Consider the following 15,765-nt stretch of genomic DNA (forward strand, 5'->3'; position numbering starts at 1 on the left):
ACTGAGCATCCTCACCGGAGAAGGGAGGGAGAGGTGCGTCACGGCTGGGCCGCCTCTGATTGGCTGAGACGTGGGTTCCAGGGCGGGGCGAAAGGAAGGCACTTGACGTCACGGGGAGGACGTGGGCATGCGTGAGAACGAACGTCAACCCCGTGGCTTTATGAAAGGCGAAATCCCTCCATGAGCGGAGCAGCTGTTTAATAACCCCGTTTGTGGTAAAGAAGGAGCTCTTTTAAGAAGAACGGGGCTTGAGGACGGCTCCATCTCTTCACCACAGTCCCTTCGGCCTGGGCTCTCCTTCCGGCTACAAGTGTAGGTTATCCGTACCCCCCCTCCTCGTGCGCACACACCGCTTCAACAACACAAACCACGGGGACGAGCCAGCGGACGTAACGTTAGCCGAGAAGGGAAGTGGGCTCCGTCTCTTTCATCAGGCAGGTGAGGACAAAACGTGCCATTTTTAATCCCATGAGACACTCTGAGCATACATGTGGATGTTAGGAAGCGGGACGTTTACAAAATCCTGCTCTGGATGCTGTCTCTAAGCTAACCGGGGCTCGAGCCAGAAGCTGATAACGAGTAACGGCTAGAGATGTAACGTTAATGTTAACGGAGGCTGTTAGCCGGTATGATCCGTGTCTGCTGATGCTGAAGTGTGTGACCGTGAAACACAAGGCCTACTTAGTCACTCTTTACCTTTCCCCTCTTTAACACGTCAAAACATTGATTAAAAAAAAATCACACAAAAAGATCCATTACTTATCTTCAGTGTGGAGGCCAAACGTCTCAAGGTTTCTAGATACCAGTGCTTCATTGTGACTATAAAACACAAAACACACTATAGTAAGGGTAAAAATGGATCACTAATTTGCATTGACCCGTAATATTTGATTAATGATACCCCATAAAGTGGATGAGGAAACTCAGGAACCAGGCAGCAGTAACTGGGACACCAGAGCTTATTTGGCCATCAGGATTTATTGGCTCTTGATGATGGGGTTGTCCTGGAAACGTGGCTCGGCAGGTGTGTGTGCGCGCGCGCGCGCGAGATTCTGTCATTGGCAAACACACATTGGCTTTGTGAGAACTTAAAGGGAAGAGGACAAACACAAAACCAAAATCGCATCGTTTCCCTTTTACCTATAGTGCTATATTTATCAATCAAGATTAATTTGGTGTGAGATATGTGGAGAGCCATATTTCCCCGAAAAATACATTTGGAAAAACTCAACAGCAATGATGAGGAACTGTGATAGAAAGAAAATAGTTCCTACATGAAACTTTTCACCACAAGGACTGTGGATTATCTTGAGTATATGGATCATTATTTCTTTAATCAGTCATTGCTGTTGAGATTTAAATTTACCTTTTTATTAATTTTTTTTGCTCCTTTTGAGTACCATAAACTGAGTGTCATATAGTTCCATTATATCCAACACTCACACCAAAACAGTATAGACTGACAAATGGCTTCAACAGATAAATGTTGACTCAGCAATTGATGTCTCAGCTACCAATCTAATCAATTTGTAGTGAACACCTCCATTCCCAGTTTGGTAAGAGTAGGGATTTACGGCACAACTTCACCTACTTACGAGATGCGTGGAGAACAGAAAAAGTTTGGGGACTATTTTGGCAAAAACTTTATTGTGAGACCAAGGTTTTTCATTGTCACAGTCGTAAAGCCACGATAAGCCTGATTAAGACCACAGTTAAATTATTCTCAATACTACAAATGTTGCTTGAGTTTTGACCACTTTTTTAATATATTTACTCTTGTGTTGTATTTACTTTATATTTTACAGCTATGAAGTGGGACAGGTTTTCATACTGGAGGGATGATCATCTTTTGCACATCAGTGTCCATAAAACTGAGGACATTGTGTGGACTTCCAAGTCAGTTAGCGATTATAGCCCAGTTGTCACACGCAATTAACTTGAGTCCATCCTGTGTTATGGCATTACCAGCTGGTTTGGAAATGGTCAAGTTCATGGCTCAAATTCCAGGTCTGGTATAGACTACAGGAAAGATGGGGTTGCCATCACCTCATACACCTCCAAGACATTTTTGAACAGTTGACTATTGGTTTATATGGTTTTATGTGACTCTTCTCATGTGTTGTACTCTGAGTATGAGCCAGTTACTCAATAGTTACATCATTCATATGTCTTTTCCGGTTAAACTTATTAGAATGGTTCTTACTGTTAAGTGATTGGTTTTACACTGAGAAGTAAAAATGCAGCAGTTTTTTTTGTGGCTGGGAGGTGTGTTTCAGGTAGGAAGAAATGAGAACACAGTTTAACATTTCATTGAAGTCACAGGACTCAGTTTACTAAATGGCTGTGGGTATTCTCTGGCCCCAAGTTGCTGCTCCAACTTTTGGTTTGGCTGCACTTTGCTGATATCTGAGTGGCAGCCACATATTTCCAAGACATTGTATGGCAGCTTTCAAAAGGACACATTTAGTGGCTGCTTGGTGTGTTTTTGGCATTAGGCATGCAGTTGAGTGTGTTTGTACATGTTTAATGTATTATAGATTTATGTTAGGCCAGGCTTGCAAGTGTTTTATCAATAAAATGTATTTTATATTTCAATGTGTTTTCTAGTCGTTAATTTTCATAGACAATAAAAGCAAGCTTGACGCTAGTTTGAAAATATCCTTAGGTTCTGAAAAGAGCCAGGAGATTGCGTAGCATAATATTTTTGTCAAACAATCCACAAGTGGCCTTCTATTTATTTGTTTTTAAGTTAAAATTGTGTGCTGAGCCTAGGGTTTTGTTTTTTTTAAATGAAGTTAAGTGTTCATAAGCACCTGCACAGAGTTAGTTGGCAGTACAATCTTGTGTGCACAATACTATTCTGGCATGCAGAGTATTTTGCATTGCACCTGTGCCTGCAGTTTGCATAGGAGTCAGGACTGGTAAATTCTCCCTTGTGTTTGTGGCTTGCTGGTGTGTGAGAGCAAGACCGAGGTTTGTGCCAGTCTCTGTCCAATAGTAGTTAATTTTTAACACTCTGTCTCAGCTTGATTAAATTTTATTTTATGTGGTAATCCAAGTCAACCAGCCATATGTATTGACAATATTGGTGCACAATATTTAGCCTTTAATTTACACTAATGTGAGGGAACAACTCATTTGAACCATAGGTTTAGATTACATGAGATGGTATAAAATATTAAGAACTTTATTTATCCAGAGGTGAATCGTTGTGCAACTGTTGAAGGACATAGTACTATTTAGTATCCTGAGTCACTGTTTGACCGAAGCAAAGGGCAAGACTATATGTTTTTTTTTAGTCGAGCGTGCATACAAGGATTTCCCAGTAGCTTACAATGCACACATGTGTACTTCTGTGCCACAACAAGTATAAATCCCACCCGTTTCTGTCTAGGATGAAATGGAGGACTGATTAGTTGGGAAATTTGACAGAGAAGATCTTAGAGGTGCAGTTGTAATGTAAAAGGGAGACAGGCTGTAGTGACAGTTGACATCCCTAGGTGGTGCCAGTGTTGACATTTGAGGTGTTGGATGTGAGATTGCTTCCAGTTTGTACAGAATTTGATGCTGTAATGGATGGATGGATCAGAAATCTGTGTGACCCCAGATGTCTGAGTGACAGGCCTTTTAGTAATTTAGACCTCTGATGAATTTTGTGTTTGGGGACTACTGTGATGATGGAATATCCTAAAAAAAAAAGCGACATCACTGGTTGTTTGGAACAGGTATTTTGTTACTGTTTCGTCCTTGAAAGTGCTGGCATGCATTCTCCTTTTCAAATGTTAAGTACAGGTTTAGTCAGTGGCAAATGGGTCAGCTGAGTTGGTTGTTAAGGTTGCAAACAACTCATCCCTACTATTGGAAGGCATCAAAGAAATGAAGCCAGAAAAAAATTGGTTGGATGATTGATGACTATGACCAAGGTCTGGTTACTGTAAATGCAAGAGGTGGAATTAAAGATGTCGTTTAGAAATGTTTGTTCCCGAAACTAAACAAAGACGACTGAAAGATTACTATTACTTAATAACAAGAATGAGGACTGTTTGCTCAAGAGATGGTAGTGCACCAGCCAGTTTGAAGAAAATGTTCTCCCCTTCATCAGTGAAGTTTAATGCATATAATAACTGTCCATGGATTAGTCTGCTGTTTGTTGATTCAATGTTTTGTCTACTAATCGATTATTGGCTTCAGTGCTAATCATACTTAAAAGCTATTCATCTTGTTTTTAAAAGCAATTTCTTGTTACTAATTCTCACTGTGTTAGAGACATACTGTTTCTCCCACAATATACTTTCCAGATTTTTATATTTTTATTTTACATATCCACACTGGATTTTTTTTAAAAAGAGTTAACTTAAATACTGTTTGCATTAGGCCTTATACGGATACAACCCAGCTTTCTTTTGTTTTGATTTTTGCCTCATAAGTGTTGGTTGTACACCCTTTTATTTTGTATATCAGTGAACATATAATTACAGGATTCTGTGTGTGGTAAATTATCAGTTCTACTTCTCTAATCCAGGCATCCTGTAAGGTACAGCTACTGAGCAGGTGCTGCCTCCTGTTCTTAAATGAGTCAGCTCCTGCAGCCATCAATCTGTTAATAGACTGATAAAGTATTGTTCTTCCCCATTTAGCAGAAAGATAGGAAGATGGTTATATGCAGTTGAGTTTAGCTTGGACAGTAAACAGTGATTATCACATGCATTGTTTACCCCTAAATCTTTACCCCACTTAAAGCCTTCAGATTTCTTGTTACATGACGTGCAAGTGATTAGCTAATTGCCAAATACTGACAATAACCAGTTTACTTTTGTAGAAGCTGTCAGGGATCATTATTTTAAAAACTAGTTTTTCAGACTTTCACAGTAACTCTTCTTAGTCACTCTGACTTGCAGTAAATGGATATAGAGGATCACCTCACAGGATGTCGGGCCAGGAACAGGCACATTGGAGTGAACTGGGTCACAGAACTGGATTCTTGGCTCTGTTTGTGAGTTGTCATGTGATTTAGATTACACCGTAGTGCTGGGTCATGCAGTGCCTTCCCACTGTACTGTGTAAAGGTGTGTGTGTCTTTGGTTGCATGGTGGGTGGTAAATGGTAAGATTTTAAAATGTGGTTCTGAATAGTACTATGCCCTGAAATAATAACTTTTTTCACCGTAGATGTTTATTGGTATACACGTTTTGTTGCAAGAGAAAAAAATACTTTTTACTAATATCTAATCTTAAATTTGTGTGTGTGATGAAAGAAAGGGAGTAAGCGGGGATTAAATGGCCAAAGGAAGCATTGCAAACCATATGAGTCTTGCATAACAAGAACTGAACAACATAGCCCGTACTAGTATGAAAATGCTGTACTAGATTAAAAGTCTGTGATTTTTTTCAGCCCGTTCCCTAGCAGCAGTGATATAGCATGGATGTTTAATCTTTCAATGACTCGCTGGTAACAGGCTTGAGGCCATCACGTGAAGTCAAATGAATGGGAGAACTTGCATTTTTGGCGCACTACCAAATTCAGTTTGAACGCAGACTTAGAATAAAAATATTTTTGTTGAGTTCAAATATCAACAATCTGTCTTTGGAATCGCATATTTCACCTTTTAATCACTATCCGTTGGGGAATTTAATTATTTGTGAATTATTATATGGATACTGTCAGTGAAGTGATGTTTGTGAGCTGTTACCCAGACTTCAGGTCAGGTTTTCAGGACGACATCTGTTCTTTGTTGAGGATGTGTCCCTTGTCAAATTTACAATAGCCCTTAATCGGTGACCCATCACAGAAGAATTTCCTATTTGTGTGTGTGGCTGCTGCTGTAGCTGCATTCAACGACAGTCAATGTGAAATTGCACTGTTCTGTTTATTTTAAAAAGAAACTGTTTACTGTTTCTTTTAATTAGACAAAATTGTGATTTTGCTATAGGTCACATCTGGTCTGGTGTAAGGAGCTGATTAAATAAAAGAGCATTCAATAGATTTTCTTTGTTAAAGATTTTTTCTGATTGTGAGTGGGCAAGTATGGATGGTATTGACATGGTGAGCCAATTATTGATTTATTGGCATTCGTTATTAATCATACGTTGGTGCAGATGCTAGTGTTTGAACCGTAAATACATGCCCTTTTCTAGATTTAACTAGGTGTTTTAGAGCTTTTGTTTGTTTCACTTGCAGTGCAATATATTGTTCAAGAAAATAAATGCAATTAAATACATTCTTTAAGTAATTTTAAGACCATTTAACACCACTGTTATAAATTATGATAGTATCACAACATAATAATGCAAATACACCCCTTCAAAGAGCAATGAAATTTCAAGGGTGTCTTTTCCTATACTAATGGCTCATTCATTGCTCCTTTACTCATACTTAGTCACTGTATCGCCCAACAGATCCAGACTGGTCTCCCATCAGAAACAACCCCATAGGTAATTTGTACAGGACGCAAAAAATGACCCATATATATGTTTAAGTCTTCCCCCTCTAGTGGCCGGAAGTCCTAATAATATGCTCAAGCAAAAATAATAATCATGTGTGTTGGTCAGAAAAACTAAGAAAAAAGATTAGCATTCTTTACTTTTCTTACATTTTATATGCCAAGCAATCAATTGAAAATAATCTTTGGTGGAACAGCCCTCTGGCCTCTTTCCACCTCTTTGGCTTATCAGTATGGTTGAATAAATACCAGCATGTAGCAATGACATCCATCATTCGCTCTCTAAAAAAAAAAATCTAATCATCCACGACCCAGATTTCGATCCTCCTTTACAGACGGACATTTCCTCAGAGGCACAGTGCAGTTTTGAAAATCCTGGAACTGAGCAATGACCCACATCTTAAGTTTCATAAAAACTTAATCAGCAGCATGACAGATGATGGATGAATGGGTTGTAGCAAACTAAAGGACATTTTAATTGATTGAATTACCTTCTCTATTCTGTCCTAATGGAAGTGGTCCATTTGAGGTCTATGTCTCCATCCGTCTGATTTTAAAATGTTGGTCACCAGTTAAAAACATGCAAACAACTTGCATCCAGTCCTTGCTGGTCACCTTAATTGTAGGCTGTTGATGTACAACAGTGTGATCTTATTGCACTTTTGTTCGAGGCCTCCATCATTGACCTCTATCCTCTTCTGTCCCTGATATTGGGTCCATATCTGAGGAGCATCACCCTGATGTATATTTCTGTTTATCTCCCTGGTTTGTTTGTCGTGCTCGTTCTGCCAACATCCTTCACATGAACCAGAAAATGTCCTCTATAACATTTAAATCACCTTTCTTGTCCAACTATGTGCACACAAACAGGAATTTTATAGTTATTTGATAGTGTATTACTCTTAATGTGAATACACAGAAATGGGCATAAAGCTAAAACAAGGACAACAAAGCTTAACATGGTAAACATAAGCAGCTGTTCTGCCAACACACTATGTATAATTTTAAACATAATATAGTGTTTTTGGATTGTTGGTTGGACAAAAATATATATTTGGTAAACATTTTTCAATATTTTCTGAAACATTGTAGATGAAAAATTATCTTCACATTAATCCATAATAAAATAATCCCAGTGTAGCAATATATATAGTAAAATAAGCATAAACTTAAGTTGCAGATTGCTACTAGATACTGTACTATCTTACCTCTATAGTACTAGTGTAGTTTTATCTTGCCTGTGTTGTTATGTAACCCTCTTTGAGAATACACTACTCACAATAAATTAGGGATATTGTGAGGTCCTCAGTGGATTTCATACATACAAGGTGTTTGTGTCACTTCAGTGATTTTGGGGATAGGGAGGCAATTGTAATAGGGTGATAGACACAACTCATTTTGCGCTTTCCACGTAATGGTCTCACTGTGTACAGTGCGCCTTACATATTGGGGCCAATACCAAAAAATACAAAAAGACAACCCTTTTCAATGTGGCATCAATTTCAACATTCTGTGGGTCTAAAAAGCTGGTAAGTCATTCCCAGTTCATTATCCAACAGCCATGAACACACGATGTCACTTAACAGACGAGCAGCGCCACCTGGTCAGGTCAGTAGCAGGCAGTAATATTTTGCTCGTGAACTTGGTGTGTCTCAAAGTGTCATCAGCAGAATTGCAGCAAGACACAGAACTACTTGCAGTGTTCGTGACAGACCCAGGAGTGGCGCCCCACAAGTGATGGACTGCAATGATGACCAGTACCTAAGGACCTATGCACTCAGACACCGTCTGCAGGCCTGTTTAGGAGAAGTGAGAGGTACTAGGTAGGGGGTGGATCGCAATTTTCTGGCCGATCACCGATTTCTTTATTTTTTAAAGCCTTACCTGCCGATTCCAATTTTGGCCAATACCGATTTTTTTATAACTGACAGCATACACCTTCAATGTTTGAATCTTATTTTACTGAAATGTGATAACACAGCAGTATTTTTATTGAACAAATAAAGGAAATCACAATGTCTGAGGTCGTTACTAAAATATTGAACTTAAAATAAATAGCAACAATTTACAGGACAAACTAACAAAAGAACTACAACCATAAATAAAGTGTCCCGAGTTTTTGATGTCGTTATAGTACAACAAGAACAAATGCCCAAATGCAGCAGCTTTGTGGCTATTCAAATGTTAAGATAAATAGCAAATAGACCTTTGCAGAGCTAGATAAGATCGGTTTGACATAAAAGAATCAGCCGATCGCCGATCCCGCAACATCAAGGAAATCGGTGCACCCCTAGTACTAGGGTTTCCAGACAAACCATTTGCAACCGACTCCACCGATTTGGCTTGAATGCCAGACGACCGTTGCAGGTGATTCCACTGACACCAAGACACCGCCGTGACCGTTTGCAGTGGGCACAAGACCAAGGTCAAGGTTTACCATCCTGTTCACTGATGAGTGTCACCTTGCATAGAAATGATGGTCGTCATCGTTGCTGGAGAAGGCAAGGTGAGCAATACGCCAAGGTCAACATGGTCCCCAGGGTTCACTTTGGTGGAGGAGGTGCAACAGTCAGGGCAGGCATCACCAGTCAGCGGAAAACATCATCCCCCAATTCCACCAGCACACCCCCAACTTTCTGTTCATGGATGATAATGCTCCACCACATCGTGCCAGAAATGTCAGACAGGAAGTCGGAGTGCCTCATATGATATGGCCAGCAATGTCCCCTGACCTGAACCCCATAGAGCACGTCGGGGACCAGCTGAAGTAGCGAATGGATGCTCGTACCCCACCCCTACGTGACCTGGCAGAACTGCGTGTAGCACTTGTGGAGGAGTGGAACACATTGCCTCAGAACAACATCATGAGGCTAGTTAGGAGCATGAGATGTTGCTGTCAAGCTGTCATTGCGGTAAATGATGGAAACACCCGCTACTGACCTTTGGTTATTTGGGGCTATCTTTGTTTTTGTCTAAATTGTTGGGGTAATAAGTATAGCACTAATAAAAATGGTGCTTCTTCTCATTCATTAATAATATCAAAGGGAACTATTACTGTGTAGTGTAGTCTTAAACTCTGAAGCACATCCTCAGCTATCTGTTGATCTTTATCATATGGAAGAGCGTGATAACGGTTATATCACAGCCTACAGGGAGGTCATCAGAGCATTTAAAGGAAACCAGCACATAGCATTTTAAAAGGTGCAATTTGTCAGTTATGGCCATATTGAGAGTCTAAAACATTGAAAACAGCAATATTAATACAATGTCTGTCAGCTTTTTTATTTGCTCCTAAAACTAAAATCAGTACTGTTACACAAACTCAGATGCTGCATTTAAGAGAGTTTACTCGCTAAGAAGAGTGCACAGATAACAATAGCTGGCAGCGAGGATTCATGCTTGGAGCGAGTGTAAACATATGCGATCCAGGTGAGCCAAGATCCAGCCGAGAGGGGCCCAGCATAAACCTACTGTACTTTTTTCTCACACCCAATCTCTTGTCAACTAGCTGGATGGCATAAGACTGCAGATTACCAAACTGTGTTAATGCATGCGTATGTCTGTCCATTCTCACCAAGTGAGTCTATATTTCACTTTGTCTCTCATTCTTGTTTCTTTGTCCTGTTCTGCCAGCACACTTCACATGAACCAGTTAACATCCTCTACGACGTTTTACATGCAACAAAGTGCATTTCCGTGTCGTTCACCTTCCATGTACAGGCTGATGTTTTTTCATGAAGAAAAATATGAACTTGTTGCACAACGAGCCTCCATCATTGATTTCTATCCTCCGTCTGGCTCTAGCGTGTGCGTGCACGTGTTTCTGTCTGTGTCTGTGTCTCTCCCCTCCCAACTGAGTCATATTTCACTTTATTTCTGGTAACATGCTTTACATGAACCAGAAGACATCCTCTATGACATTTGACATCCAACAAAGTTTCAAATGCCACAATCAAACCCGTGCTATTGCAATTTTACAGCATCCACTGTCACTACTCATCAATCAAGGCTCCATTATTTCTCATTTTATAAACTTAAATGTCAAACATTCTCTCATTGCAGCTTCTCCAGTCAGACGATTTGCTGCTTTTAGCTTTTTTTTGTATCATTTTAAACTGAATTAACATGAGTTTTGGACTGTCAGTCGTATAAAAACTAAATATGATTTTACATTTTTCAATGTATGTACATTTTTTAAATCAAAAATGAAAATTATCATTATTTCTAGCCTGAGTAGTATGTATGAGAAAATGGTCATAAACTGAAGTCGCAGATCTCTATCACATACAGTAGTGTTCAAAATAATAGCAGTCCAATGTGACTAACCAGATTAATCCAGGTTTTTAGTATATTTTTTATTGCTACATGGCAAACAAGGTACCAGTAGGTGCAGTAGATTCTCAGAAAACCAACAAGACCCAGTATTCGTGATATGCACGCTCTTAAGGCTGTGCAATTGGGCAATTAGTTGAAAGGGGTGTGGTCAAAAAAAAAGCAGTGTCTGCCGTTGACTTTACAAACTCAAAACTATTTTGTACAAACTTTTTTGTTTCTAGAATTTAGCAATCCTGTGAATCACTGAATTAATATTTAATTGTATGTGTGGCATGGAGTCAAACAACTTGTGGCACCTTTCAGCTGTTATTCCACTCCAAGATTCTTTAACAACATTCTACAATTCATTTCTTGGTTTTACTTCAGAAATAGCATTTTTGATGTCACCCCACGAGTTCTCAATTGGATTAAAGTCCGGGGATTGGGTTGGCCACTCCATAAATCAATGTTGTTGGTTTGGAACCAAGATTTTGCTCGTTTACTAGTGTGTTTGGGGTCATTGTCTTGTTGAAACACCCATTTCAAGGGCATGTCTTCTTCACCATAAGGCAACATAACCTCTTCAAGTATTTTGACATATGCAAACTGATCCATGATCCCTGGTATGTGATAAATAGGCCCAACACCATAGTAGGAGAAACATGCCCATATCATGATGCTGCACCACCATGCTTCACTGTCTTCACTGTGTACTGTGGCTTGAATTCAGAGTTTGGGGCTCGTCTCACAAACTGTCTGCGGCCCTTGGACCCAAAAAGAAAAATTTTACTCTCATCAGTCCACAAAATGTTCCTCCATTTCTCTTTAGGCCAGTTGATGTGTTCATTAGCAAATTGTAACCTCTTCTGCACATGCCTTTTTTTAACAGAGGGACTTTGCGGGGGATTCTTGTAAATAGATTAGCTTCACACAGACGTCTTCTAACTGTCACAGCACTTACAGGTAACTCCAGACTGTCTTTGATCATCCTGGAGCTGATCATTGGCTGAGCCTTTGCCATTCTGCTTATTCTTCTATCCATTTTGATGGTTGTCTTCCGTTTTCTGCCACGTGTCTCTGGTTTTGCTCTCCATTTTAAAGCATTGGAGATCATTTTAGCTGAACAGCCTATAATTGTTTGCACGTCTTTATAAGTTTTCCCCTCTCCAATCAACTTTTTAATCAAAGTACGCTGTTCTTCTGAAGAACGTCTTGAACGACCCATTTTCCTCAGGCTTTCAAAGAGAAATGCATGTTCAACAAGTGCTGGCTTCATCCTTAAATAGAGGCCACCTGATTCACACCTGTTTTTTCACAAAATTGATTACCTCACTGATTGAATGCCACACTGTTATTTTTTTTTAACACACCCCTTTCAACTAATTGCCCAATTGCACAGCCTTAAGAGCGTGCATATCACGAATGCTGGGTCTTGTTGTTTTTCTGAGAATCTACTACACCTATTGGTACCTTGTTTGCCATATAGCAATAAAAATATACTAAAAACCTGAATTAATCTGGTTAGTCACATTGGACTGCTATTCTTTTGAACACTACTGTACATGAAGTGTCATGCTTCTCTAGTACTATAGTCTGGTGAGCATTGCTGAACTGCTAAACCATAACCTAGTTTCGCAAATTTTAAAAAGTCATATTTCACAGACAGCCACTTACCTATTTGAATGTTTTAATTGAGCACAATCACAACATTTTCACAACAGTATTTAACATTTTAACTTTAGCATCTCAGTTGTTAAGCTGATCACTATGAAATCACTGAAGGGTTGAATGAAGGTAATCTGTCTTCACAGTTACTGTAAAAGCAAATCAAACTGCTTGCCCTACTGGGAGCAACAGCAGGAATCGGGTTCAGTTAGGCTTAATGGATTTTATCAACTTCAAGCAACAATGGATGTCTTTTAGTCTTAAATATCCTCACTGGACTTGATGGGAAAAATGCCTGTGACTGAGGGTGGTGTATATACGAAGTATCTACAGTTACATTATGCCTTTTTTTTTGTCTGAGAACAAATGTGGGAAACTTTTTTTTTTTTTTATCTAACCTTCAACGCCCATTCATGTGTTGCTGATAGCATGCTGTGTGGGTGTAGGTGTTATTTTGAGAGGGGGTTGGAAATACATTTAAAGGCTGAACATCTCCTTTCCCTTGATCTAGATGTAACTGTCTTCCCTGCTGCTTTGGTTTCTTAAACTGAGAAATGTGTTTGTACAGCGCAGCATGGGAGTTCGCCTGCTGTTAAACTGGTAAGTACCAAAGAAAGCAGGATTACTTGGGTTTTAGTTCAGCCAAAGTATTAGAAAAGGTGACAGCATAGGTCAAGTTAATTTTTATCTGGAAGTTGGCTAAATGTTCCTGTACTGTAATGAAAGTCATTAGTCCGTATAACAACTTTCTGTCCAGTTATATAATCAGAACCCCTGCTGTTGTCAGATCTTTCTTTCGACTGCCTCCGTTAAGCCTTTTGCCAAACTTACTGTCTCTTGTGATCTATGTGTAAGTCAAAATTAATAGCAGATTTAATTTTTAAAACTGTCTATTTGAAATGAAGATTGGGAAAGATCTTGAAAAGATTCTATACAGTTAGCTGTTACTGTGTTCTTTATTTTTTTTTATGTTTTTACCATTAATGTTCAGTGTTTTTATTGTGATATTTTTCAGTTGCTTCAATTGGTATTAATTAAGTTACTGAATTGATTTAAATCATTGACGGCTAGAGAAGCCTCTGAGTGCAGGGATCCACCAGGCATGGAGAATCTCCTCCATAGCATAGCTCGGATTGATCCAAACTCCGCTCAGAAATCAAGTATTTTAAAAGCTTGTTGTCTTGCAGACCTGACAAAGCATGAATTTGAAAATTTCTGTTGTATTTTTTTTCTTTTGCTCTATTTTTTTGTAATTAACTCATGGCAAAAAAGATACTTCGGGGTTCATACAACTGTAGTAGCAGCAATGTTTTTGTCATCTAGACACACTGATTAAAGAAGATTAAGATTGAAATCTATGTTCCACCCACTGCTGCAACTAAGAATGATTTAAATGACCGATTTCTTTTTTTTAAATTATTGTTTGTTGTTACTTAAAGACCCCTTGCAATTCTCATAACCCAGTTTATCTTATAAAAAATTCTTTGATACAATACTTTTTTTAAATAAACAAAACATGACATAACTCTTATACATTAGTAATGCAACATTCAAAAAGGAGTGGACAAGAAGTGGCCTTGCTCTGAGGGTCTGTTTGCATTTCAAAGGTTATATCCTTGGTTGTGTAATTTGTTTACTTTTCATGCATTTTTTTCCAATGTTAATGCATCCTAATGTTTTGTGTGTCTTTATATTTAGTTTAGATTGGTTGTGAGATACTATTATTTTTAGTTTTAGGAGGTAGTACATAGCATTTACAGAAAGCAAATTTGGCATTATTGGTTTTAGCTGTATAGTTTCTCAGTCTAAATCTAGTCTCTAAATCAATTTTTTGTTTAAACCATCAGCACACCTTTAAAAAGAAAATAAGAATTAAATGATGCAATCACATTTGTGGTTAGACCTCAGGACACTTGGCTCTTCATGCCACATGATTCCCTGTTCTGGTTGAGTGGATACTACTTCAGATGCACATGCACAGGCACTTGTTGTAAATGTCGTATTATAGTGAGAGCGATCAGAGGAAACGGCAACCAGTAATCACCAGCCACCGAGATACAACCACAGCTCTTAGCAAGACACATTTACACAACATACAGGAAAGACCATTGTGGAAAAAAAAATATTTCAGGTCCAATTCTGTGGCTGGTTCAGATGAGCACTGCACAGTAGAGACAGAAGTACTGTATTGAAACTATCCGTGAGTGTACACATTAGTTTGTACCACTAAATTTATTCTGCCTCAACAATAGAAAACATGCGTTACTGGATCATCCAGTGTCGTCTGATCATCAGTGTGACCTGCTAGAAGAAACCAGCCGACTTCTGGCCACCCCCAGTACATTATCAGTCGTCTCTGTATTGAAATATTTTCATTGAGTCAGCGGGCTACTCCTGTAACTGTGCTGTTGAGACAAACTCTTATCTCCATTCCCCTCTGTTCCACTGACAGGAAGTTGATCAATGTAAACATGACCTTGCAGGTCTTTTACAATCCACCCTTCGCTCACCCCTCATGGTGACACACAAATCCCTCACGTGTACCCTGTTATGTAAAATGTCACCTGCTGTCACACACAAACACGCACACGTATAATGGCATATTTCTCTCTTGACTGTTCTCCAGCTTGTTAACTTGACTGTTTATGGAAGAATACCATAGATACAAGTCACGTGGCTTTATTGTTCATTCTGAAAGTCACAGTGACAAAGCATTTTTATTCTCACTTAATCTCCTAGTACCTTTCTCACAACTATTCTTTAACCATGATTATATTGTTTGTCTCATTTTAGGTAGGATTTTGTCAATTACTGATGTGCTCACTTGTATTGGTATTTGTGTTTTGACTCCTTTTTTTAGATTAGTTGTTTTTTAATGTGTGGCGTGTTCTAGGTGGAGCTGAAAAGAGATTTCTAAGATAGGGTTGACAATTGAGGTTGACGGTTGAGGTTGACAAAGGGCTGACAATTGACAGAAAAAAAATCAGTTTCTTATTTTGGGATTATATTTGGATTTTTCACTGTTCTTTTTACAATATATAATTGAGAATATAATTTCTCATTAGTAGTAGCCTTATTATTAAAATGCTGTTTTCTTATATTGTGAATTTGATCCTTGACAAAGAACTATTATTGAAGTGCTGACAGCGAGCAGGAATTTAGCATACACAAATAATTGTTTTTCATAACCACAGATATATTTTCTTTTAAAGATATAAGAAATAAAAACTCCTCACTAATCATACAATACTCTAAACCAGCTGAAGGCTCATATAGTCCAGAATTTATAGACTGAACTTCAGACTAACATCTGGAGGGTATGGAGTTGATACACACACTTATGCACA

At 38.8% G+C, this 15,765-nt stretch overlaps 1 protein-coding gene across 3 annotated transcripts in view; it reads left to right on the forward strand.

Moving 5' to 3' along the window:
• The first annotated feature begins 116 nt into the window (after window positions 1-116).
• The window catches only part of slc23a2 (solute carrier family 23 member 2), a 43,223-nt gene continuing 27,574 nt past the window's right edge, over window positions 117-15,765 (forward strand). For 2 of the 3 annotated variants that reach the window (XM_059336879.1, XM_059336880.1), the window contains exon 1: window positions 119-438. The gene's annotated coding sequence lies outside the window, so the exon portion shown is untranslated. Of the gene's footprint in view, window positions 439-15,765 lie in introns of all 3 variants that reach the window. The other variant, XM_059336878.1, reaches the window with a different exon arrangement.

Source organism: Centropristis striata, chromosome 7 (genome assembly GCF_030273125.1).
Source record: "Centropristis striata isolate RG_2023a ecotype Rhode Island chromosome 7, C.striata_1.0, whole genome shotgun sequence".
In the NCBI taxonomy this organism is placed as follows: Eukaryota; Metazoa; Chordata; class Actinopteri; order Perciformes; family Serranidae; genus Centropristis; species Centropristis striata.